The sequence below is a fragment of the Vidua chalybeata genome, chromosome 3 (assembly GCF_026979565.1).
Source record: "Vidua chalybeata isolate OUT-0048 chromosome 3, bVidCha1 merged haplotype, whole genome shotgun sequence".
In the NCBI taxonomy this organism is placed as follows: domain Eukaryota; kingdom Metazoa; phylum Chordata; class Aves; order Passeriformes; family Viduidae; genus Vidua; species Vidua chalybeata.
Genome location: NC_071532.1, coordinates 109,509,272 through 109,535,791, shown reverse-complemented (window position 1 = coordinate 109,535,791; position 26,520 = coordinate 109,509,272).

The following is a 26,520-nucleotide window of genomic DNA, read 5'->3' as shown; positions in this document are numbered from 1 at the left end:
GAACCACACAGTTTTTAAGTCCTGCTCCAACACTGAGTGAAGTCAGTGGCAGCTTTGATGGACTCGTCAAGTTGGGAATTTTGCCCACACCTTGTTTGGGCTGGATGGGTTAATGCAGGAAGAGAACTCAGAGCTCTGCCTGTGTGGTAGTGAAGAACAAGGCTGAGACATCACTGAAGAGGCTGGGGAGGGCTGTCTTATGAGGACAGATCTGAAAAACTAATATCCATGTAGCTTGGCTAGGAAATGACTAAAAAGAAGTAGAAAAATTGCCTACAACCATTTGAAAGGTTTAAATGCCAAAGAAGGTGAAGAATTATTCAGGGTGTGGACATTGCCATGAGCAATGGAATTAAATTAATTAAAGGAACGTAGAAGCTGACTACTAGGAGGGGGAAAATAGTCCTAAAGTGACTTTTAAACAACTTGTCACTGGTAGAAGCTCCGTTAATAGGGTCATTTAAAACTGAAAGAGAAAAAAAAGGAAAAAATCCTTTTGGGGATAATTCTTCAAAAGCTAAGATATGCAACAATGTGATCTAAAGACTTTAAGGACAGAGGAGATCATAATAATCCACTTATTACACAGTAGATCAAGCAAGAGAATTCTAATGGCCCCTTCTGGCCTCATGCACTCTGAATCTACCGAAGCAGAGGTGGACAACAACTTCAGGCCAGCTCTCAGAATTGTTACTGGGGTGGAACTCCCAGTGGGCCTGAGACAGACAGCTGGTTTTATGTGGAATGGGAAGGGAGCATCCCAGAAACATTCATCTTTGCCTCCTCCCTGCACACATGGCCATATTTTGCTCTTTCACCCAAAAGGCTGTGTTCTGCCACTGTGTTGGTTATCACTGGCACAGTATTTGTGTACTAGGACCAGTAAGTGAATCTAACAGGTTTCAGCCTGGCTTGGTTAGTACAAACTGAAGGTTATGTTCTTTATTTCCCTAGGTTCATGACTGCATTGACTTAACTTTTTATCCTCCAGAACTGCCCTCCACCCTACACAGTCAATCACACCAAACAGAACAGGAGCACCGAAGCTGGGAATATTGGACGCAGGGAAGAAAATACTATAAATTGTAAATCAAAGATGATGTCTAGTTTATGAGAATTTTGCCTGAAGATATATTTTTTATTCCCAAAAGCCTCTTTGCTAAAGCATTTATTACTGATCCTAATTCCTCTTGCAAATTTAGTTAATACTCATAGATATCTTTTGCATACAGAGTAGCACACATGCAGCTACACTAATGTCTCTCAGCTGCTGATGGAGGCCTGAACAGAGCAGACTACAAAGTGCTTGGGCAGACAGCTGAGAGGAATATGCATCTAAAAATAAAAATGTTGCTACTTGTGGAAATAATTTGCTTTTAGTTCAATATCTATTTCTATTGTTCTAATTAGGCATGCCATGAATGTACTGTAGCCATATGGGTTTCCTTAATTATCCAAACCTGACTGTAAAGTGAAAAGGTGACCAATACTGTAGAGTAGAAGAATAAGGCATTGATATCAATTTCATATCTTAATTTTAGTTAAAATCTTAACACAAAGAGCATTTCCAGCCACCACCAGCATAAATTAATTGGTTCCTTCCTAAGCAGCCTTTCCCTTCTTGATCTTTGCATTCCTTTTTGTGTAATCATTAAATCATGGACCAGTTTGGGTTGGAAGGGCTCATTCAGTTCCAACCCTCTGCCAACCTTCCGCTATCCCAGGTTGCTCCAAACTCCATTCAACCGGGCCTTGGACACTTCCAGGGATGGGGCAGCCACAGCTTCTCTGGGCAACCTGTGCCAGGACCTAACCACCTAACCACACTCCCAAGGAAAATGTTATTCCTAAGATCTCATATAAATCTCCTTTTTTTTTTTTTTTTTTTTTTTTTTAAGTTTAATGCCACTACATCTTGTCCTATCACACCGTGCTCTTGTCAGAAGTCCTTCTTCATATTTTTTTGAGCTCCCTCTAAGTATTGAAAGGAAAAAGACTTTGCTTTTTCAGAATTCACAAAGTCTCTACCTACACAAGTAGGAAAACCAGCTAAGTGGTGGGAGGCTCAGGAGTCAGGGATTTAGTCCTAGCTCTGAGCAATCATGTCTCACTTAAATTACCCAGTGCAGATGATCTCTGGCAATCCTGAGAGGTACTGGGCTGGAAAACTGAGTAAGATAAGAGTCTTTGCTGCAATCCTAAAGTTTGCATACAGGATCATGTTATATCCCAGTTCAGGAAGGGAAGACCTCTAGGTAAGTCCCGGCAAATTCACCTGGAAAAAGATTTTGTTGTCAACATCATCAAAATAAAAAGGTGCTGACAACATGCAAGAATTAGTCCAAGAACAAGAAGATCAAAGCTGGGAATGGTGGTATTATTAGGAACAAGTACAAGGGTAGAATAAATAAAGCTTTGCTCATAGATGGTTAACAGAAGCATTATAACATATGCAAATATTCTGAGTGTAATTGTCAAGGCTTGAACAGTGAGTATTTAGGAGCTGAAGGAAACTTTCTTGGGATGCACTGGGATAGCAAGTGAAGCTGAATGGGTGAAATAGCATTTAAATGGGGAACTATAATGGGCAATAATTCCTAATTCAAGGGAATTTTAAACTTTCAGAATTTAAAAGTCCAGGTTAATCAAGTTATCCATGTTGTTGGTAAATGGGAATAGCAGTTCATTTGGAGAAAACAAAGCTGATTATCTTAAAAATAATTGAGAACCGCTCCCCTGAAAAAAAAACCTGCCTGTAGTCTCTACATTGTTGTGTAGATACTCACAACAGTACAATTCCGGTTTTATTTATTGCATTGGCACAGGAAAATTTCAATGAATTGATGTTTCTCTTGCTGCTATATGAGATTTCCAGAATTTTGGCTCAGTTATGACACTATTATCTCAGTTTGATTAACCCATATGAAGTGTGTTATTGTTAGGACTCTGTAGGCTGAGAGAGAACGGAAATATTACCACCCAGACATCTTGTTTGAACAAGGATAAAGATAAAAGAAATCTTTTTGAGATGCAATCTGATGCTGGAAAAGTATCAAATCTGTGTGCACAAACTGAAAGTGGCTTATTTAGCCAGTGGGTAACGTCATGAGTCCCCACCCTACTGATTAAATCTCCAGGTTTGGAGTCCTCCAGAAGAAGAAGTTCATCTGCACTTGGAAAAAGAAAAGAAAAGAAAAGAAAAGAAAAGAAAAGAAAAAAAGAAAAGAAAAGAAAAGAAAAGAAAGAAAAGAAAAGAAAGAAAAGAAAAGAAAAGAAAAGAAAAGAAAAGAAAAGAAAGAAAAGAAAAGAAAAAAAGAAAAGAAAAAAAGAAAAGAAAAGAAAAGAAAAAAAGAAAAGAAAAGAAAAGAAAAGAAAGAAAAGAAAAGAAAAGAAAAGAAAAGAAAGAAAAGAAAAGAAAAGAAAAGAAAAGAAGAAAAGGGAAAAGGAAAATATTTCTAGTTTTCAAACATTAGCTAACAAGAAGAAATTATTGGAATGAAATGTTCCTGTCAGGGACAAGATTACTTTCTTCTTTAAAAAATGAAAGAATTTATTTGGTGCATAATACCCAGTCTTGAGTAAAGTCACCCAAAGAGCAGCCAGGCTAGAGTCTATTCTGGTGCTTTTTTTGTGGTGATTTTTAGGATCACAGAATCATGGCAGCTGGAAAAGACCTCTAAGACCTTTGTGTCCAACCATCAACACAACACTGCCAGGTCCACCACTAACCCATGTCCCTAAACACATCTGCACGTTTGAACACTTCCACGGATGGTGACTCCACCACTTTCCTGGGCAGCCTGTTGCAATGCCTGACCAGCCTTCCAGGGAAGAAATTTTTCCTAATACTCAATCTAGAACTCCTCATTTTGCTTCACGTGCAGTAGATGTTGATCAGAGAGAACAAGAGATGGAATAATGGATTTTATGAAATGTTAGTCAGACGAGATAAGGCATGTGGCAGATCCTTCACCAGCCTGTCCTATATACAGGTTGGAGAGTTTGTTTCAGTGATTTCTGGTGCATAAAGACCGAGGAACATCCCCTTTTTCTGGGCTGCGCTGTCTGTAGCATCATGGGAAGAAGATATTTTGTGAAAGAGTCAAGGGTGCTCTAGGGCTGGAAAGAGCAGATGAGTCCCACAGCTTGACACCTTGCCCTGACATTCAGGTCCCTTTTCTCCATTCCTTTTGCCACTTGTGCTTCCCCTCTGGAGCATCAGAGAGAGAAATGAGTACCACTTTTTTGGAGGAAACTATTTTGGAGAGGGGCTGACCAGGAATAAACTGCTAAAGAAATGTAAAGATGTGAAACAAAATTCAGCCCAACAGGTGCTCCACCCATTGGCTTCACTTTGCTAAACCCCACTTCATGCAGTCTTTGTAGGTAAGAATCTCCACAGGTATAATTTTTATTTTGCTTTTCTTCCTTGTACAGATGAAATGTGGCCCATTTCCCTGGGTATGATCTCACAGATCCTTATCAAATCACTTCTTTGTGATAAACAAAGGTGATTACATTTCTCCATTTTATTTCGAGCCATTATTACAAGACCTGATTATGGACACAGACCTGAGAAGAGTTTCCTGGCCTTCATGATCAGAGTGCTACAGTAGATATTAATCACGACAGGTGAAGACTCCTGAAAACTGTTCAAATCCCTTCTTAAAACTTGCATTTTATTTCTTTTCCATAATATCAATGCTAATCTCTTCCGGTACCTAACGCTTTTCACGGGTACACACTCCTTATTTCACTGTGCCCTCGGGCTCTAACAGCAACCAAGCAAATGCTTCACCTCAGAGTGTGTAGGTGATGTATTTTATTGCCAAAAAGGTTAATTTTAGCAGTACCTTCTGTGAGATGATCACTTTTAAGACACCCACAGCTGGGGATAGGCTGGATACCACTGTTACCCACACCTGGAGTTCTGCCCACTCATTCTCATCATCTGAATCTCACTTCTTTCTGAGAGGTAAAGTAAGTTTTTTTTAATTCAACTTCTAACTGAAATAGGATATTTAGATGCATCAACACCTTTGTGCCAAGGTGTTGCACCTGGTTTTTAGGCTCAAGTCTCTCATCAAATCTTCTGTTCCTGTGTAGATGTTGCAGATGCTCTACTGGACCACTACCAGAATTACTGGCCTGAATTTAGGCACCTGTGTTACCCTCCTAATATCAAATCACACAGCCCTAAATTCAAAGCAAACACATGGTAAATCTAAATGACATTTAATTTCTTTCAGTAATTTGTTATAGTTTATAAATTTTCTATCAAAGTAGTATATGTAATATATTTTCTCCATTTAATCTACCATAAATCACACTGAAGATTAATTTTTATAATACAGATTTTAAAATTTCTTTCAGATGAAGTTTAATTAATTTTATTTCACTTTGAGAGGTGATATTTCCTATAGCTGATCAGAGCTAATCCATCGGAAATCTCACTATATTTAATGGATAGCAACAACTACTTTCAAAAGGTAATTTATCTTCAAATTTTAGATATCTACTTCAGGATGAGAAAATACACAGCCCTGGAGTATTTCTTTCCAATTTTGACTGGGGAGAGGATTTGCTGTGACTGATCTCGAAATTTTAATTGAATGATCTACCTTCAGTCAAATGAATCTCACTCCTAATGTTTGATAAAATAAGAAAAGAAATATGAAAGAATTATGGGGAAATAAAAGATCTGAAACAACATGCAGAGATACCTGAGCTAAATACCAGTCTAAATGTGACTGGATCCTGGAAGCACAGAGGTGCTGGGATGACAGAGGAGCTCAGATCAGTATAGTCAAGTCTCAGTGGAAACACTCTTCTCCATATGCTGGTAATGGACCACGAGCTCATGATTTTTGAAGGGTAGTTTTGAGGCAGATGTTCACCTCTGAAACATTTCAGTTTAGAAAATGCCCAGTACCTCATTTTATGATAGAAGAAAAACTACCAAACTTTAACTGATATCAATATAGAGAACTAGCTTTAAATTATCATTCTTTTAGAATCACAAAATTATTTGTGTTGGAAGGGACCTTAAAGATCATCTCATTCCAACCACAACTCCCTTCCATTATCCCAGGCTGTCCCAGCCCCATCCAGCCTGGCCTTGGACATTTCCAGGGATCCAGGGGCAGCCCCAGCTCCTCTGGGCAACCTGTGCCAGGGCCTCTCCACCCTCATAGGGAAAATTTCCTTCTTAATACCATTTTTTTCCATTATTTCTTGTTTTCCCCCTTAAACTGTGTGGCTTTGCCGCAGCCTTTTAGCAGGTGGCTGATTTCTGCCACTAGAGGTGGTTGCACCTCGCTGAAAGCAGAAATAATTTGCTTGGATTGTGATATCAAACCAAAATCAACTTGATCACCTTTTACTTGGAATGAACAGGATTTGTACTGATTAGTTGCAGAGGAAAATTTTGTCCTCTGGTTAAATTCACATTCTAAATGACCCAAGATCATCATGTTAAAGGAAACCAAATATGATAGAATATGATGACGAGTAGGTGTTTGAAGATTTTTGTGCTTAAAACAAGGATGAAAATTCTAAATTATAGATAATTTTCCAATATTTAGTTGAAAAAAAACTAACAAAGGATCTATTTAACTTCACTGGAAGGTGTGAAGTGAAAATTGAAAATGAAAATTTAAATGTTGATAATTTTTAAAATGATAGATATTTTTTAGCTCGAAAAAAAAGATCAAATAGATTTCTTCCTGTGAAACTTGCAGATTTCATCACCATTTTTTTAATAAATAATTTTGGAAATAGTCTTGTAAATTATGCAGGTACAAAAGCATGGGATGTAGTCCGATTTGTGACTGTTTTTTCTTAGGGGTGAGTTCTGTGCCCATACCCTGAACACCCAGTTCTGGGAGGTTTCATCAAATGTTTCAACACGTTAAAAATATAATTGAGGGGACCCAATTGAGTTGCCATTTTTTGGCAACCCCCACTGCATGCTCTTCTGTAACATTGTAAAATAACAGCATTGATCAAAGAACCAGAGTGACTCACCAACAAACGCCAGCCCAGTTAAGGGATCTTACAGCATTTATCTCTTAGAATATCTTCTGGGAAAGTCTAGTCGTGGAGTGAAATTTTTACTGCTTGTTACACGTAGTTAAGGGCAGGAAAACCCCACTGCTGCAGACTCAAAACCAGCTTTACCATATTCATTAGACAGCACAAGGGCCATCGGAGCAGGGAATCGCTGCGTTCCTCAGGAGGAAAGGCAGGATCTGCCATCGCCTCCAGGAGACTTTTAATTCGGAGGCACAAACAGTTTGATGGCCATTAAACGTAACAGCTGGCACCAGGAGGAGCCAAGAGGGAACGCGGAGCCAAGGAGAGATATTTCTGCTTTCCTGGGATGAAGTATGAGGGAGTTCACTGATACTCCACGCTGGATTTCCAATGGATGGTAACAGCAAGCGAGACACTCTCACATGAGTCACCCTCTGTGTCTGCGGCGTAACAGTGATGGAAAGTGAACTTTTTGTGTTATGGGTTGGCAGAGGTTGTGCCGACTGCAGAGCTTGGATGCTGGAAGCAGCAACCAAGTTGGCAGATGAAGCAAAGACTGGGTTTTACATCCTTAACCAGCTCCTGTTTAGGGGGAGGGTAAAAGGGATCCTGCTCCATCATGATGATTTGGCTGCTTTAAACAAAGCTGTGATTCTTGGGGATTAGGAGATTGTTCTGTCAGAGCTCCCTTTTCACTCCTGCATCTGCTTTTAGTGGCTGTCAGTCACTGTTTAGACACTAAATCTGGTATAATCCTTCAAACATTTTCCTTCTTCTTTAAACACAGTAAATGCCCCATCCCTGGAAGTGTTCAAGGCCAGGTTGGAAGGGGCTTGGAGCAACCTGGGATAGTGGAAGGTGTCCCTGCCCATGGCAGGGATGAGCTTTAAGGTCCCTTCCAACCCAAACCATTTTGTGATTCTGTGACATAACCTCCAGGTTATAAGAAGATAGAAACGTGCTTTAGAGATGGGCCATGTCGGTTTCCAAGCATGATCTTCACCTATGGGTTATAAATCAGTGTCGGCCTTGACAGAATTTCCAGTTTTAGTGCTGGAGTTAAGAAAGATAGTGCAGGATTCCTGTTATTTTATACTCTCACTCATAACTTTGTGAGATTAATTCTGGAGAACAAAGATTTGGACACAAAAGTTCAAAGTCTCAAGTGTGAGTCTGCTCTACACCACTCAGACAATGTAAAAAGGAGTAAAAATTTGCATAAAATATCCTTTTGCTCACTCTTATTGACCTTTTGCACTACTAGAGAGGCATTAGGAGGTCTTAGCATATATAACAATCAGTTTTAGCTGTTTTTTTAGCTCCTTGTTCTGCATATTCAAAAGGATGAGCACTGAGAAGTGAAATCTGAAGAGAAACATACACCTGCAACAAAAGGACGTACATTTTAGATTTGATTTTTTTTTTCCTTTTTTTTTCTTTTTCTTAGATGCAACAATTAGGTCTGGAAAGGGAGAGGTGAAGATATGTGCTAGCAGGGAGCTCTGCAGCATTTGAAAACTCTTTCTGCTGTAGAGTCTCAGAGTTTATCTCTTACAGTTACCCTCTGTTGCAGGAGGAGTCCTGATGCTCCTGAGGGAGAAAAAATATCTCAGGAAAGAAGTTGCCTCTGAGTATGAGCACAGAGACATGTGCATGGGCATATCTGAGTGTGTGTGCACGTGGTAGATGTGCCTCATGCTGAAACCTTCACATATAAAAAATGTAAAATGTGACATCTCATAATATTTTCATATTGGGTAACTACAGAGAATATTTTGGCAAGGGTGCTTAATCTAAAATGTTCAATTTTAATCAGCTTGAACTATGGTCTGTCTTTCTGCAAACTGAAAACCACCAATCAATTTTCCTTTATCTTTTTTTCTGTTTTTCTTACCCAAGGCGATGCCTTTTGTAAAAGGGTATTTATTTTTAATGGATTTTTTAATGAATTTTTCAGTCAAGCTATTAATAATGCCATTAATTATAGGCAGCTTGTATTAAAGTGCATGCTGGCCTCTTAATCCTGACCCCCAGCTATTGGCTCCCAGCTAATCCAGCCCGGTGCTTGGCAGCGGTGCCGGCCGCAGCCCGTGGCTGCTCGGGAGCGGGGAAAAGCCGGGACTAAAGGATAAGGAGGGATGGGGGGGAGCGGGGAAAATCCGGGACTAAAGGATAAGGAGGGATGGGGAGGAGCGGGGAGGGGGCGAGCGGCGCTCGGAGCCTGCACTTCGCCAGAGGGGCTGAAGTTTAAAGCCAGATGATGTGTTGGTGCAGGGGGGGATAATCCTGGAGATGCGGTGGCAGCACTTGGGAGGACCTTTCCCGGCGGAAGGCTTTGCTCTGCCCCAAGCCCTGGCAGGTTCGATAACCCCCGGGAGCCCCGCGCCGCCTTCACCTGGGGCGCTGGAGCGCCACGGCCGCCCCGCTCCAATCTGCTTAAGAGATCGGGCAGACAGAAGGCTCTGGCCACATAATAGATTCCTCTCCCTTCCCCAGGCTGCTCCTCTGACAGGATTGTTACGAAACTTGCTAATTATCGGCTGGTTGAAAGATAATGGAAGGGCCCCATCCTGTGCGGTCAGAGGAGAGAAACTCCTGTGATCAGGAGCAGGAGCGGATCCAAAGAGTTTCCAGCCTTTGTGCACGGATGCACATCCCTGCGTTTTGATTTCTGGGGTGATTGAAGATGTTAGAGAGATCTTAGAATTCATCATTTCGTGCCTGTGAAGTTTTAACCCTTTCTTTCCCCCCCCCACCCTTAAACATCCCTTTTATTCCTGTTCAGAGTTTTGTTTGCTTTACCTTTTTGCTTTACAATTTCTGTCTACGTACTTGGCAAAAATGAAAAAAATTAAAACAAAAGATGCATTATTCCCATTTTAAGTGTTTGTGTGACAAAGGATGGTGCATTTTCTCCACTACAGAGCTGTCTCTAGGCTGTTCTTCATGGCTGTAGGGTTTCATATTCAGGAGCTCAAGGAGGAAAAAATCTTATCTGTTAAAGATCAGGCACCCATAGAGATGTTAATCTGATATTTTAGGGTAATTAATGTGAACATTTAAATATGTGGTTTGGCCATTGGATTTATTAATGTTTTTTAAAAGACAACACATGAGGGTCATGAGGCCGATCCTGACCAAAGAAATAGAAAATTTGTAGCTGGGAAGTTCTGGAGAGAAAATAAACTGAGTTTATGTTCTTTAGTTTGAAAGTTTCCCTAATTTTGTCTTTGTTTTTGTATTTATTACAGAAATGTGTCCTTCAGAATCATAGTATCACTAATATTGGAAAAGATCTAAAGATCATAAGGTCCAGCCATACCTCAGGAAGATGTTTGATCCCTGGTGTGTGTTTGGGGCTTCACTGCTCAACACAGACTTTGGAAATGTTGTCTGTGCATCCTGAGCCCCATGCCCAACACCAACACCCTCAAAGTCTTTCACTCTTTCCAATCATTGAGCAAGTTTTCCAACTGCAGCCCCAAACCTGGTGCTTTTTATGGAAAAAGCAGCAGCAGGCTTGGGAAACACGTGGCCCCTCTGATACCATCATCCTGCATTGTCTGTCCCTGTTTGCTTTCCAGTGGAGGAGCTTTGTGTCTCAGTGATTGCCTCTGGATTTAGGGATCAGCATTTAACAAGATGGGCACAGGTATGATTTCAGTGACTGCATGAGGAGTTATGCCTGGCAAGGATTTGCTCTTAACACTATTTCTTTATTTTTGTTGCCTTTTCTCTCTATTGTAAACAGATTACCTTGACTTTAGTAGAATCACAGGAAAAATCAAAATAGTGTGAACATTTTCCCAGAAAAAAAAAAAAAACACAAAAAAAAAAAAAAAAAAAACAACAAAACAACAACCAAAAAAAAAAAAACCTAGCAACCTAGCACTGGATTTTGTAACTGCTGCTCCTCAGTTTTTCAAAGGGCTCACAGCTTCTGCAGGTCTTTACTCACCAGTGCTGCTGTCCCCACATCCTGTTAAAGAGTAAATGCCAGGAAAGGAATGGAGAGGAGAAAAGGGTAGAGGACCACTATGGATGGGACCACCACTCCTAAATCCAGAACATGAATGTGATGTATTCAGTCACTGCTCTAGTGTAAGATATCCCTGCACATGGCAGAATGTCTCATCCAACCCAAACCATTCCATGACTCTCTGATTCTACAGTGCAATGTTCTGTTATAAAACAGCAACAGATTAAGAAGGTGCAAATGCACCCCAGAGCTGTAGAATGTGTTGGATACTGTACCCATATTGCTAAAGAGAAAAGGGCAATCACATGAAAAATAAATTAAAAATATCAATACATTCTTAGCCTTTTTTTATCTTAAGTTAAAATTTTAACTGTAGGATTTTGGGGTTTTTTTCTCAGTCTGTGTGAGGATATCCAAGATCTGATTAGTGGAAAAAGAACTGAAACAAATTTATAGCCTTTTTAAAGAAAAACAAACGAATTACAGAAAGTACTTCAACAGTACCTTTTTTTTCCCTATATTCCTAAATAAAATACATTTCAAAACAAATTCAACAAATACGACTTTGTTAATTTTATACACTCTATGTATTTCAGGCTCATTTCTTGTCGAAATTAAAAGAACAGATACGCAAGTGCAACAAACTAGGAAGGACCTCAGGGCCTTTTATGGAATTATAGGCTCACAGAATTGTTTAGGTTAGAAAAAAATGTTTCACATTTAGTCCAAGTGTTTAGCCAGCTCAGCCAAGGCCACCTCTAAACCACGTCCCCAAGTGCCACAAGTATACATCCTTTAAATCCCTACAGGGATGGTGATTCACAGGAATCACAGTGGATCAATTCTCAAATCCAAGAGAACCACCTGGATATTTGGGATGGGGTCAGCTGTGTCCCTCTTCCCACAGTTAGTCCATACAGTGATAGATATATTGGCACTACTGAACTCATTGCTGTGTTTGTACCTAATTTTTAGATGAACCAGGATTTTTTGAGATTTACCTGAAAGAAGTTCTGAAACTTTTGATATTCACCTGTTGGTAGCATTCTCTCTGCTTGCCAGTTTTCTGAGAGATCAGGGATTTCACAGTCCCCAGTGAAAGGGATGTATCAGCCTGTTATTCTGAAGGTCAGATTGAAACTGAGTTTGATCAGACAAGAATGAATGAATAACCATGTGTTCTGGCAAGATAACTGTAAACATATCTAAGAGAAGTGAGTGAGATGGTCTCAGCAAGGTTTCCTGAGAATTGTGACTTTTTATTTTTGCCATCAGAAGGTTATAAATTACTTGGAAATTTGTTATGAGTTAAAAATGGCCCAGTTTAGCTCCAGCATTGGCTGACCTTTCACTAAATATACACATACACCTACATTATTTTTGATAAAAGTGAAGACCCTGATGATTGTCAGAGGCTTTAAACTTCATTTTAATTTTTCCCCCACTGCTGAAGGCATATTTTTACCAATTTTTATAGATGTTTAAAAAAGACAGGAGAGGATAAAACTGATCCAAATTAATTTTAGGTATATTTCTGCATAATGTAACTGGGAATCTTCTCCCACAAGATTTCTCTCAGTTTGGGATTTTTTTTTTTTCTAATTCACACTAATTTAGTAATTTGTATAAGTGCCTAGTTTGGAGGGTAAAGGGAGTTACATGTGTGCCCAAGCTCTTTCTAAATTGGATCTTGATTAATTTTTGTACATCTATCTTATTCCTGGCATTGCTCAGGAAAGCTGTCAGTCCCTTCCTGCAGTGGAAACCTGAAAGGCTTTCAGCAAATTAGAGAGTTGGCTTTTCAGGTCAAGGCTGAGATCCAGTGAAAGGGAGGAGGAATTGCATTGTGCTTGCTTGACCTATGCAATATTTTATTTTTGGATAAACAGAGCACTGCAGCTTCCAGTTCTTTTCTGATCCATCAGGCTTCACAAAGGCTACATTCAGCAAATAGGGCACACAGTTTCAATATGTGCTCTGTTTCTCTTTCTATCCATCTCACTCATTTCTTTTTGTAAACCTTCTTGTGGACTATATACGTTTAATTGTAGATCTCATTTGATTCTTTTTTCTTTTCCTTCCCTTAACATTAAGTGAAAAAAAAAAAAAAAAGAAAAAGAAGAATGATCAGTTTTGATTCTTTACTTGCCTCAGTGTGGGTCAAGGATTTATAACCTTAGACCAAAAATTGCCTTCTGACAGGAGCAGTTTAGCTGAAATCAAGCAGTTGGATCATGTAAATCTGTGTAACTATATTAATTTGAACAGACTTCTCAGATTTATACCAGTTGAGGACCTGGCTTAGAGGAAAAACTTCTAACTCTTTTTCTTTCCTCTAGCTGGGATAAGCAGTTTGGCTCCCCTGAGTTGTAGGATGTTTTAACTTCCAGAATACTGGATTACAGAAGGGAAATAGGGCAAAGTGTCATTCACACTGCTCCTGATTTCTCAAAACCTACCCCCCACCAAAAAAAACAAAAAAAACACAAAAAAAAAACCAAACCAAAACAAAACAAAAAAAACCCACAAAAAATACCCCAAAGAATAAAGATAAAACATTCAATATTTGCCAAATAGATTTCTTCCTGTGAATCATTTGTAGGATGAGTGGTACAACTACTCATGTAATCCTGAGGACTTTTTGTCCACCCTAATTGATCTTTCCAAGCCCAGGTTGAAAACCTCTCAGAGAAATAATCACTGAGGCTAAAAATCGTGGGACTTTAAAGTATGGATAATTTCCACCTGTATATGCCCTAATGCCATTGAATCTGCAAGTAAAATGGAAAGGACAGTGAGGTGCTGCCTATTTTCCTGGAATGAGCCATAACAGCAGCATCTAGGGGCTTCCTTTTTCTGTACTGGCAAATTCTGACTGAGTCTGGTCATTTTGAGTTTTCATTTTAGCCCCAGATCAGAATATTGTAATGTTCTTTCATTTGTCAGGAGATACATATTTTAGATATGTTATTTAATTTATTATTAGCATTCTACTGCATTCCTGCACATGGTCTAGAAGATTCTATCACACAAAGATGCAAGATATTGAAAAATAAAACCCAAACAAATAAATTTTAGCTTTTTATTTTCCCATGAGGTAGAGTTGCAGTCTGTACTAATCCTTTATGTACAGTGATAATCTCTGGTGTTTGAGTCATATGTGGAAGATTCAGACCTTATTGGAGATACCTTAAAATAGATAAGATTTGGCTCCAACTTTACATTTTAGTTTTGGCCTGCTGTTGCCCCAGGCATTTTGTGGCACAGAATTCATATTTTTGAGGATGTCTATTCTTTCTTTATAAGATATACACATTTGTATCATAGAATCACAGAATGGTTTGGATTGGAAGGGACCTTTAAGATCATCCAGTTCCAACCCTAACTGCTAAAAATGTTTGTTACATACTAAACACTATGAATTTTTTGATGCATAAACCTATATAATTTTATTTCTATTTGCAAGCATATTCAAGATTCCATTCCATAGTTTAAAAAAAAATAATAATGGTTATGCCCTATAAATTATCCTGGGACAAGGATAAAATATCAAATACTGGCACGTTAACAGCAAATCACTGTCTCTGTTCTTCTACCAAGTCTGAAATAATTTGCAGGTTGAAATCATTTCACTTTCACAACAGATGGGAAAAATTCCTGATTTTTCCCTACAGAACAAAGTGTTGAAAGACAAAGAAGCTGTTGGAGAGATTAAAAACATCAGCATAATTTGTTAAGCATTTTGACACTGTGAGTGTTCAACCACAGTTGTGTCCTCCTGGTGCAGAAGATAAATGGCAGTGAATCAAGCTCTCATAGTGACTCAGGATTTGCTGTGCCTCTCTGACTGGAAATTACTCTTTTTGAGACTAAATTATCATAAAAAGGGGCTCAGCATAACAGAACATTTTCTCTCTTTGCCTTTTTCTTTTCCTCTCCCAGTACTTCTTTTTTTATTCCAATAAGGACTTAAAAAATGAGACCCAGATGACCAACTGAAACCACAAAGCAGCATTTTCTAGCATTACTGTGCAGAATGGACCACACTATTAAACTCTTCTTCTTTTCTCACAAAATTGCACAATGTTCACATACTCTTGTGAGTGTGGATGATGTTCCTCTCTGTGCAAGGCAACCAAGTCAAAAGAACACAAGGGCCTTTCTAGGGCTTATGGCACCACTAGAAATCAGGAACAGTATTCATTTGCAAGGTCTCAGAAAACATGGTGATAGGTTCTGCTTTATACATATTGAGATATTCCTCTTCCCAGGGAAATTACAGCCTCCTGCAGGACATGAGTAGCTCATTATTGGAGCTTCTCTAATGGCAGGTTTTCCTGTGCCTACTCATTTTCCAGTGTTTTTCCTCTGCAAACTGCATGAAATCCCCTTATAAGAGCAATGTTCTGACTCTGGAAGTAATCACATATTTTTATAGCCAGGGGAAAAAAAGCACCCACATTTGATTGTTGAATCTAATTTTCTGTGTAAAACAGGTGATAAAGTTTTACCTATTAACATCTGTTTTGAGCTAATTATCCATTTCTGGCTAAATCACATCCCTTGGTGAGCCAGTCTTTCTTTATAAGAAAATACCAAAAATTGAGACATTCATGGCATCCTTTTGATGTTTATGTCATGTCTTGGCCATGATAAGCTTTGGAACTCTCTTCTTATTTTTCCCTTGTCTAACTTCAGCATCTTCCCATCAGACTTCTCTAGCATATTTCTCTGTTGCAATAAAGGTTTACTTAAAACCTTATATTTTATTTAAAAGACACAGATTTTAAATTAAAACCTTCCTGCAATCTTCTTTGCAGTCCGTTAGACAAAATGAGGCTCTTAATTATCCCACTGTTAGACTTTTCTCTGAGCCACATCCAATTTAGGGCATCCCTCTAAGAGACAGACTGTAAATGAGATATGGTGGACTGAGATCAGTCTGAGCAATGCAGTACACAAAAATAAGACTTGTTCATTGATTGTCCACTTTATTCCTGTGTTTCTTGCCCCAGGATTACTGAGTCTACTTGTCTCAGCACAGTTTTAGACGTTCTCCTCCAGCTACTTTTTCTTTCGTGTGAGCTCTTCTCCTGGCTATCCAGAGATAGGACACCTGGGAATGGTTCAAAGTTGCGCTAGGGTAGTTTTAGACTGGGAGCTAGGAAGCATTTCTTTACTTAGAGGATGATCAAACATGGAAGAGGCTTCCAGAAGTTGCTGATATTCCAGTCAGTCAGGGTTTAAGAGGTATTTGGACAATGCCCGTAACAACATGTTTGAACTTTTGATCATCCCTGATCCCCAGATGAACTAGATGATCATTACAAGTCTCTTCCAACTGAAAATATTCCACCTCTAAGGTGGCAGAAGGCCTGCATGGATGAACAAGGAGCTCCCAAAAAAACTCAAAATAAAGGCTCAGAAAACCTCAGAAGGAACCATGCAAGAGCTGGAAGCAGGGTGGGGTGATCTAAGATAAGTGGCAATGTCCAAGTGCAAGGACAGGGGAAGTAAAGAAAAAATCCACCTGGAGCAGAATTTCACAGGTGAAGTGCAGCAGGAAAAACTTTTGCAAGCACATACAGATCAGAAGAAAGCCCAGAGGGAATTTCGGTTTGCTTTTGAATGGGATTGGGGACCTGGTGACAAAGAACACCAAAAAAGATGAAGTACTCTATGCCTTCTCCATCTGTCTCTACTAATCAGACTGCCTTTCATGAATCTCAAGGCCCCAAGAGCAGGGGAAATTCCAAAGCAAGGAAGACTCACCTTCAGTGGAGGAGGATCAGGTTTGGGAACATCTAAACAGACTGGACTTACACATGTACATTGGAGCTGATGGGATCACCCATGAGTGCTGAGGCATCTGGACAACGTCATTGCAAGGACACTTTGTGTTTTCTTTGAAAGGTGGCAGCAGTTCTGGAAGGTTCACGAGGACTATTAGAAAGCAAATGTCACTCCTATCTTCAAAATCAGCAAGGAGGAGAATCCTAAAACACCTCCAAGGAAAAAAACCCAAAAAAAACCTTAATAATTTCTAATAAACTCTACCTTGGGTAGCTGAAAGCAACAAGAAGAATCCCATTTAGCTTTCTGTTCTCAAGATAAACACATTTCCCTCCACATCTTTTCATACATCTCTGCATGTTCCAGCTCTGTAACTGTGTTAGCAGTAGTTCTTGGACTTTCTCCAGTTTTCAATCTCTCTCTTCCGCAAAGAAGCACAGAATTGGGCAGACTATTCAGATGACTGGATGCAGAATATTCAGACTATTCACAAGAGCCAAAGAGTGGCGAAGAGTGGGAAATAATCTGTTCTTTTGGCCTACTTGCTGCAGTCTTTTTTGTGGCAGCCTGTACTTTTTAGAAGGCTGAAAGTAGAAGAGCTATACCTGCTCAGGCCTGATATGGATCAAATTCTATTTACTGTCCAAGGTGGAATAAACCTGGAATGGATCCATTTGGCTCCAAGGTGAGACACAAGGGATGATACATCAGCCTATGGGTGTCAATGGTCTGTGGGCATATTTTTCATCTGTGGCAATTCTGCAGGTAACTTGTGCCAGCTTTAACTTATTTCTCTAGAAAGTAACATGATTCTCATTAGTTCAAATATGTCATGGGCTAAGAATGTGCACAGAATCTCCTACTGTGGCTCAGCTGACTCACAGCAACACTCTCCTCTGAGTCTGAGTCCTCAGACCAGTTTTCTATTCCTTAAGTCCTGGCAAAAAGAAGAGATGAAAGCAGCTCTCTCTGATATGTCAAGAACGTCTCAGACACAAACCCTGGAAGGACTTCAGAGGCAGGTTTGGTTCTGAGGCATCCTCCCTGGTCAGCTGCTTTGATGAACTGATCCAAAATCCTGACCTCAGTCACACACGAAATGTGGAACCAGGTCTGAACTGGACTCTGTCTGTAATGTGTAAATTCTCATCTGTCTCAGCTATTAATAAATCATTATCTGAATGAAGCTTGGACAGGTTTTCTCTGATCTCTACTTCGTTGATATCTCCTGAAAAAGAACTTCTTCATTTTGAAAGCAACTTCTCTGTTTAATCTCTTTGCTGTTTTATGCAGCCATGAGAAACCTTTCTGTGGAAAGTCATACACTTTTCAACATGAAAATTTGGCTAACATTTTTTTAGTAAAAGAGGTAAAAAAAAAAAAAGAAATTGTTCCTTACTGTCCTAAAAAGCAAATGTAATATGCAGAGGGAAAACCTGCTTACACAAAGCACACATATTTCTGGGCATCTCCGTAGTGAGCAGAGGGAGGATGTTCAATTATTCTCTTTACCACAAGCTCCCCAGTTAGTCTCCCTCTGGAAAATAGGTGAGAAATTCTTATATTCCTCTCAATATGTTAATCAGACAACTGGTATCACAGTTCTCTAACTGTGTAATACCAGTCCCCCTTGGCAGATATATTTTATTTGGATAATGATGTGAAATTTAAGACCTACGTTTCAATTGTAGAGAGCCATAGGCAGTTGTCAATTTTAGTGACAGACATGAACCTGGAGCTAAATTCCTGTGCACAAGCAAAAATTCCAACAGGCGTAGAGCAATTCTGGTCCCTTAATAGAAATACGTTTTCTCCCATTGAGGGGCAGTATTTTTAACTGCATGTTGCTTCTTCTGGTGCTGCCAAATCCCAAATGATCCCAGCTGCTTCCTTTTATCTGGACAATTTGGTGGCCTCAGCTACCAAAGAATTTCCTGTAAAATCTAGTGGTTATCTGCTTTTCCTGCCTAAAGTGGCCATTGCTTTGGTACCTAAGCACTGACACATTAATCTCCCGTGCTTTTTTCCCTTTTATAAATGCAATCCTGCCTTGTCATGACCCTTTAAGTCCTGTGTCTTCCTGGGCAGATCATAGAATAGAATCATAGAACCATTAGAGTGGGAAAAGACAAAGAAGATCATCAACTCCAACCATTGAATTTTATGAATGTAATGATTTTCAATGCACACTACACTCTCTGTCTCCAATTCACTTCAAAATGTCTTAGCCTTAAGACAGCTTCTGTATCCAGTGCAAAGGAGGGGTTTCTTTTACGAGCTAAAAACTTGAAGACTTGTCCAGAGTGGTTATTTAGACTTTTTTTTTTTATTTTTTTTAGGCAACAGCCAACAGAAAATCTTTCCTTTAAATACCAAATTTTAAGTATAAAATTTCAGGTTTCTTCTTTGAGATCCCTTCCAACCCAAACCATTCTGCAATTCCATGATTTTTATAATTTATTCTCCCATATTATGCAGCTGTACACACAGAAAAGGTTCTCCCAGACCTTCCTCTTCTCAAGGCTGAAATTAATCATTCCAAGGCTCTCTGCAGTCCTCAGTGAGACTAAACTCCCTGGAACAAACATTTCTGCAGCAGGGTGAGTCCTAAACTCTGGGCAAATTTCTTTTCTCCCACACAAGCTCTCATATCTCCAACCTAGGGACAGATTGAGGCATCTGCTTTCTGGCTGAAGAACACCTTAGCAGATATTCTGGAAGTAGCCACACTTGTTTAGAGGTTAAGAGAAATAAATTATGCGATGAGAGGTAGATGGTGACCATTAGCTCAGGATCTGGCAGTATTTACTTTCTGGTATAGCTGTAGCCATTGCCCACACGGGTGCTGGCTGGGTGGCACCTGTGACCAGAGCAGGGATTTGCATCTGACTGAATCATCCCAACCGCCTCCAGAGAGGCAGGAGGGGAAAAGGTCCTTCTGGGATGCAGTTCGTCTCATCCCCAGGCACGTTTCTAAAGCAGGTCAGATGGGTCAAGCCCTGGAAATGTCTGCTCCTCTCTGTGACTGCAAAGTGATTAAAGCAGACACGGATCTGCTGGAGGCGTCTGGAGGCAGCCCAGGTGAGGGTGGGCGCCGCTGATTTTGCCGTTCCAAGTCCCCAGGCACCAGAGACTGAGACATGGCCAGAACAAGCACATCCCTCTTGAATGGCTGAAACACTCAGTGCCCATGCCACAGGCAAATGCCAGCCCTGAGCTCGTCTCCCTCACTGGGTGCCATGCTCAGGGCTGATTTTTGCTCTGGGTCAATGTTGAGCCCATGGAAGAATGGTGTTCACAGTCTCCTTTGCTCCTGCAAAACCTCAAATCCTCTCTTCCTTTCTATAGGATGACTGCCTCATTGGAGCCAAGCACCTCATCTACTGCAGGAGCTCCTCAAAACCTTTCTAGACCTGTGCATTTGCTAAAATATTTAAGTACCAAAGATACAGAGTTAATATTCTTTGGAGTCAGACACCACTTTACATATCTGGCTGCCATAATGTGCATTTCACAATGAAATTTCCTCATTTTGGGCACACTTTTTGTCATGTTAACATCTGCAGGTATTTTGATATCAACATGAAAGTAACAGAGAGACATGTCACTATAACTCGTATTTCTGTCACAGAAGCAGTTTGTCCTCTGAGCTGTTTCCCCACAAAAAGCCCAGCACTTCAGAAGAATGCAACGTGTGCTAGAAAGGTTTCCATTTTCCCAAAGAATCAAGGAAACCATGAGCTTTAATCATATTTATGATTCCTTTAAACTAGATTAGTTGTTCCTGTTATTAACGAGACCATGGTGCTTTTTGTCACGTTGGAATTGTGATGAGCTTTAGTACATCCGGATTTGAGAACAGAGCCTGACAGGTTTTTATTCACAATTGTTTTGATAGTAGATGTTTTTTTCCTCCACCATTCTTTCTTCTTCAGATTCCATCTCTATTGATCTTTAATGGCTTCCAGATGGGATCACGTTTGGCCATTTTATTGGCTGAGCTCTGAAAGACTAAGCAAATATGGTGTAAGCAAACAGCCCATTAGCTAATAAAAAATAAAAAGGCACTGCAAATATACTAATAAAGTCTGTAATGTCATAATATATTAAGGAGATGACAACTGCACAGGAAATGGGCCTGGCCTGGCTGCATGAAATAATGAGGGATTTTTAACAGCTTATGGTAGAGGTAACAGCTGCTGGGTACGAGGGAAACATTGCTTACATTTTATGTTGTAGATGAAACAATACATTAACCGGCCTTCCTGCTAAGGCCTTGACTGTCAGCTAATCCTGCAATTCCTTTGTGGGAGAAGGAAACTTCCCACCCTTCTGGTTTCTACCAGGTTGGGGATGCCAGCAGCAGGAATGAGCTGTTGAACACCACAGTATTGTGCAGATTGTGTCACACAGTTCATCCCAGCCACAGAGGAGATCTGTCACTCCAGGCTCTTATCCCAAGACCCTCTCCAGCTCTCTTGGAACCCCTTTAGGTGCTGGAAGAGGCTCTAAGGTCTCTCTGGGGCATCACTACTTCAGACTGAAGACTCTTAACCTGTCTCTATAGACTAGGTGTTCTGGCCCTCTTGTCACCAGGGAACAGCCATTCCTGCAACAAGTACCCTGGAAAAGGGACTTTCAGTTTGAACAGCACATAGATGTGTCAGCCTGTGTGTGTTTGAACGAGCATGGCATGGCAGAATGTCCATTCCAGAGCTCTTGGTGTCTGCTTTCATGTGGTGGCATGGGAAGAATGACATAGAACATTTTAGGGTGTCTGTGCAGGTCTAAGTACCTGATAGGACCAGGGTGAATTAGAGATTGCAGTGGCAAGTGACAAAGCTAAAGAGAAAGAAACCTTTCCCAGTCCAGAACAGGTGTATATTCAGAGAGAACTGCCTGAGTGTTTCAGGCAGACCTTCCCTCAGCCTAAATCCAAGGTTTTGGTTGTCCACAGTTGTGGCAGAACTGGGAGTAAAACTCACATTTTGCTCTTGCAGTTCTCTTTACGCATAAATCTCAAGTTTCTTTTATTTGGAACAAGCTGCATTAAATTCCTGAGATACAGACTTAGACTACCTGCCACTGAGGTTTTGTGTGTCTTCACAGTGTCAACCCTGGAGGCCAATATTAAAAAAAAAAAAAAAAGAACCTGATATTTTTTGGCTGTATTCTGTTATTTTGCTTGGAAATGATAAATATTTGGTTTCCCTGTCACTTCTGCTCTCCTAATTGCAGTTCTAATATGAATGCATACAACAGCACTGTGTGTCTATGTCTGTACAGAAAATGACAATAAGATTAAGAATATGGGCTTGATTATAAAGGCACCATTAAATTTTGGCGTCATCCACTTTGTGCACTCCCCTCCTTCCCTTCACAAACAAATGGTGCTGCTGTTTGTTTTTGGCTGCAGAAATCTTCATTAAATTTGAGGAATTAAATATAGCACTTTAGCTAATTAATTATGGTTTGATCATTTTGACACCTCCAAATGACTCAGCCACATACCTGGAAGCTTTGTCAACTCAATTGCATCTTTATTTTTGTTGCCTTTAACCAACAATGAAGACTAATGCCACTCTTTCTAGTTTTCAATCACCTCTACAGAAGTGCTCCCCTGGCAATGTGCAGGGACAGACCTAATTAATCCCTCATCTGCCCTGCGCCGTGTCTATACATCACACTGGCAGTTGGAACTGCTGCTTGTTTTAAGGCTATTGCTGCAATGAAATGCTCATCTGTTTTTCAATAATTTTACCACAGGTGGTGATTTGTAATTAGAAAGGGCAGGCAGAATCCGAATTTTGATTTTTTTTTTCTTATTATCATTATTTTTGTAATTATTGTTATTTGTTAGGAGAAGCGAGGTAACAGTGGGAATAATGATGATAATAATAATAATAATAATAATAATAATAATAATAATAATAACTGCTGCACGGCAGGGAGGGAGCATTAACTTCTGGCACTAGGAACAATAGTGGATTTTGAGCTCATTGAAAGAAAAGAACAAAGATTTGCACTGACGTATCTGCACACAGGTTAACGATCAAAGACTTGGAGAAGTCAACAGATCTTTGATGAACAGAGAGGAGCTTTGGAAGCTCAGAACCTATGCAGAGCACTGAGAAAATCCCACTACCAAGAGTCACAGAACCACAGATTATTTTGTGTTGGAAAGAACCTTAAAAATCATCTACTTCCAACCCCCTGCCACAGGCAGGGACAACTTCCGCTATCCCAGGTTGCTCCAAGCCCTGTCCAGCCTGGCCTTGGATACTTCCAGGGATCCAGGGGCAGCCACAGCTTCTCTGGGCTCCCTGTGCCATGGCCTCAGCACCCTCACAGGGAACAATTTCTTTGTAAGATTTAATCTAAATGTCACCTTCTTCAGGTTAAGGCCATTCCCCCTTGTCCTGTCACTCCATACCCTTGTTGAAAGTCCCTCTCCATCTCTCTCCCAGGCTCCCTCTAGGTCATGGATGGTCTCCCTGAAGATTTTGCTTCTCACTTTTCTACATCTACATTTTCCCCCTACACTTTCTAGTCCCTTTTCTACCTTTTTTCCTCCATCTGCCTCATCTGCTACTGTTCCCTGCATCAAAGAATTTCCTGGCTGATCAGCTGTGGGTGCACAGGTCCTTACTGTCTGACACCAGGTTTTGGAAGTGCGGTTTACCTAACAGCAGGGCTTGTGCCAAAATTCCTGGATTGCTTTAGAACAACATCACAGAATCAGGGAATACTTTAGGTTGTAAGGATCTTAAAGAACATCTTATTCCAACTCTTTCCTGGACCGTGCAAATTGTTCAGACTGAGATTTTTAGAGATCTTGGTGTGTTTCAGGAGCATTTTCAGGAGAACATTGGTTCTAATGCTCTTTTATTTCAGTTTATAGGAATTAGCGATCTTAGCAAATATTTCTGTCTTTAGTACTCTCCTGAGCCCAGAACACCTCATGTTCCTCTAACTTCCTTGTTGACTCCTTGTTTCCTTTGAAAACTACACAGTGATGTAGGAAAAGGTTTAGGTCCTACTACTTTCTGAATAGGCCCATGGTGCCTTTTAATGAAGACTTCCCTCACATTTCACAGTAAAGCTGAATTAATTCAGCTTTTCATAAGGCAATGAAATATAAATTAACTTAAGGAATATAAAGCCATAGCTCTTACATTAGCACAGTCCAGCGAGAGAGCTGGCTTGCAGGCCTTTCTTTAACTTTTATGTGAGCTGGAACAGTTTCAAAAGCACAGGCCTATCCCACACCATCCTATTGTTTCAGGAACAGCAAAATCTTCAAGGAAGTAGAAAATCTGGGATGCAGTTCCAAACTCCAAAACAGACATTAAATCTCTCTCTGCTGGTTATGAGGGGTGTGCCACTCTTCTGAGAGGTTTTACCCTGTTGTGGGGATAAAGGGCTGAGTAAAATTGAATTTAAAGTCTTCTCTTTGTGGTGTTAGAGGTCTTTTCCGAACTTCAAGATTCTGTGTGTTGCTGGTAAGGAAAGGAGAGGTGTAGGTTGGTTTGCTGCTTCTGGTGCCAGCAAGGATGAGTTGTGCAAAAGAAATTCATGTTTGCTCTTGACCAGACCCTCTTTCCATCTCAGCAGCCTCAATGAACCTAGTTTTCAATGTGTGCACCTTAAGTAAAATATTTTCCATGATGGTAGGCTCAGCACCTTCCAGGCTTTCTCATATTTAGACCTGGCTTATGCTGGCCTGTTGTGGTTATTTTGTGTTAGGAAAAGCTTCCCAGCTGGTCTTCCAGGTAAGGTGGGTTCCTCCCTGTGTTCAGAATCCCATTTTAAATGTTCTCCATTCAATCTCATCTGTTCTCCTTGATCTTCTCACTTGTGACCTCACAGTTCCCTGACCAAAATCCACCATGACCTGAAGGACAGAACTGTGTGAGCCCTAAATGTTAGATCAGCTTAAAAGTCTTAGGGTTTGGGTGTTTTATTTGTTTTCTTGTTTTAATTTTGGCCTACATAAGGAGAAATAGATTGAGTGGGAAAAAAAATAAAGCCCAAGAGACAGGGCTGTACTTCCCCCTCCTCTCTGTCCCCAAACCAAATTCATGAACTGAGCACCCAGACAAGTCACAGGCTCTGGGAACTACCAGACAGACCCCATGTGTTTTTCTGGCTCAGCTTATTCCTGAATATTGCTTTTCTCTTTTCGTTTTCCTCTCTCTCAGGGCACCGTGCCCATTTCCTAATGCTCTGAAATCTCTTTCTACGTGGCCAGGCATTTTGTTTTAATTTTTTTAAATGAATTCAGCTCAGTGCCCACACATCCCCTTAACCATGGATTTGTACGCTCAAGAGAAGACATAGAGAGATGTTGATGTTTTTGGCTGGCATTCATGCCCTCAGTACCTTTTTTTTTTTTTTTTCCTAATTTTTTTCGGGTTTTTTTTTATGAATATACATGTTTTCTTGGCTGTTTGCACTGGAGCCCATCTGTTAGAATGGCATGGTTCCTGCTCACAAGTGGAATCAGACCCTTGCTGGAGGGGGTGGGTTTCAGACAGTGCTGGGATTTTAAGCAGCAGGAGCCCTCCAGGAAGGTGCTCCCCTGTGTCAGTGCTGGCACCACCTGCCTCCCTCCACATCCATGCACCAGTTGACACCATGGCACAGAAGGCCAGTGGGGCCAGATGAGTTAGGGGAGGAAGGCACAGGGCTTGGGGGCTGCCAGGAAAACCACTGCTGTTGGAACAGTGTCCCAGAAAGAACATGGGATGCTTTGAAAACTCCACATGTATCTAATCACTGAAGAGGAAAACAACACTGGTGTGAGACAGAGCAGGAGACATTAATTCCTAGACAGTTCAAGGCATTAGCTGAGATCTGAGAAGTTGATTTTTCTGTGTTTGAATAGACATCTGAGACAAATTGCTCAGGGTTGGGTTGGAGGAAGGGCTGCTTGCATGCAACACACAGTAAGGAGCACATGAGCCATCCTTAGTCATTTAGGCAAAAAAGACCAGCAGCTCTGCTGAGACAGGTGATGCAGGAGGGCCTGGAGTGTAGGGAAGACTCTGGAATATTTTGTTTACATTAGAAACAACAACCCAAACCCCCACCTTCTTTTTTCCCTGTTTCCATGCAAACCCCCTTTCCTCTTCAGAGGGAGCTTCAGCAGAAACAATGTTGGCCAGGGAAGTGGAGGAGTCACCATCCATGGAAGTGTTCAAAAAACATTTGGGAAAATTACTTAGTGTGAATATGGTGGTACTGGGTTGATGGTCAGAGTTGGTGTTCTCAGAGATCTTTTCCAACATGAATTATCCTGTGATTCTCCAATTAAAATATTTCTCCATTTGGTGCCTTGTACTGCAGTTAGTGAAAGTTCAGAAGAACTTCATAAAGGATGTGTAGCCTGATATCCTCAAAAAACAGAGACTTAAAATTTAGTCCATCAGTTTAAATTACTTTATGGGGACAGAACTGGCTGTTGCTGGTAATTCCTAACACTGAGTTTAATATGGTCTTTAGATTTCTTTAGAGAAGTTCAATGTCTGTCTTTACCTGTTCAACAAAAAAAAAAAAAAAGTGCATAATTTTTCACTTTTTTTTTTTTTTCAAACTTCTCTTTCAGCACTCACTCAACCTGAAAATGGGGAAGCCATAGAAGGTGTTATAAAAAGAAAATGGATAAATCAAAAGTACCCACAGTGTGACCCTTCCTTCATGGTCCTGGAAAA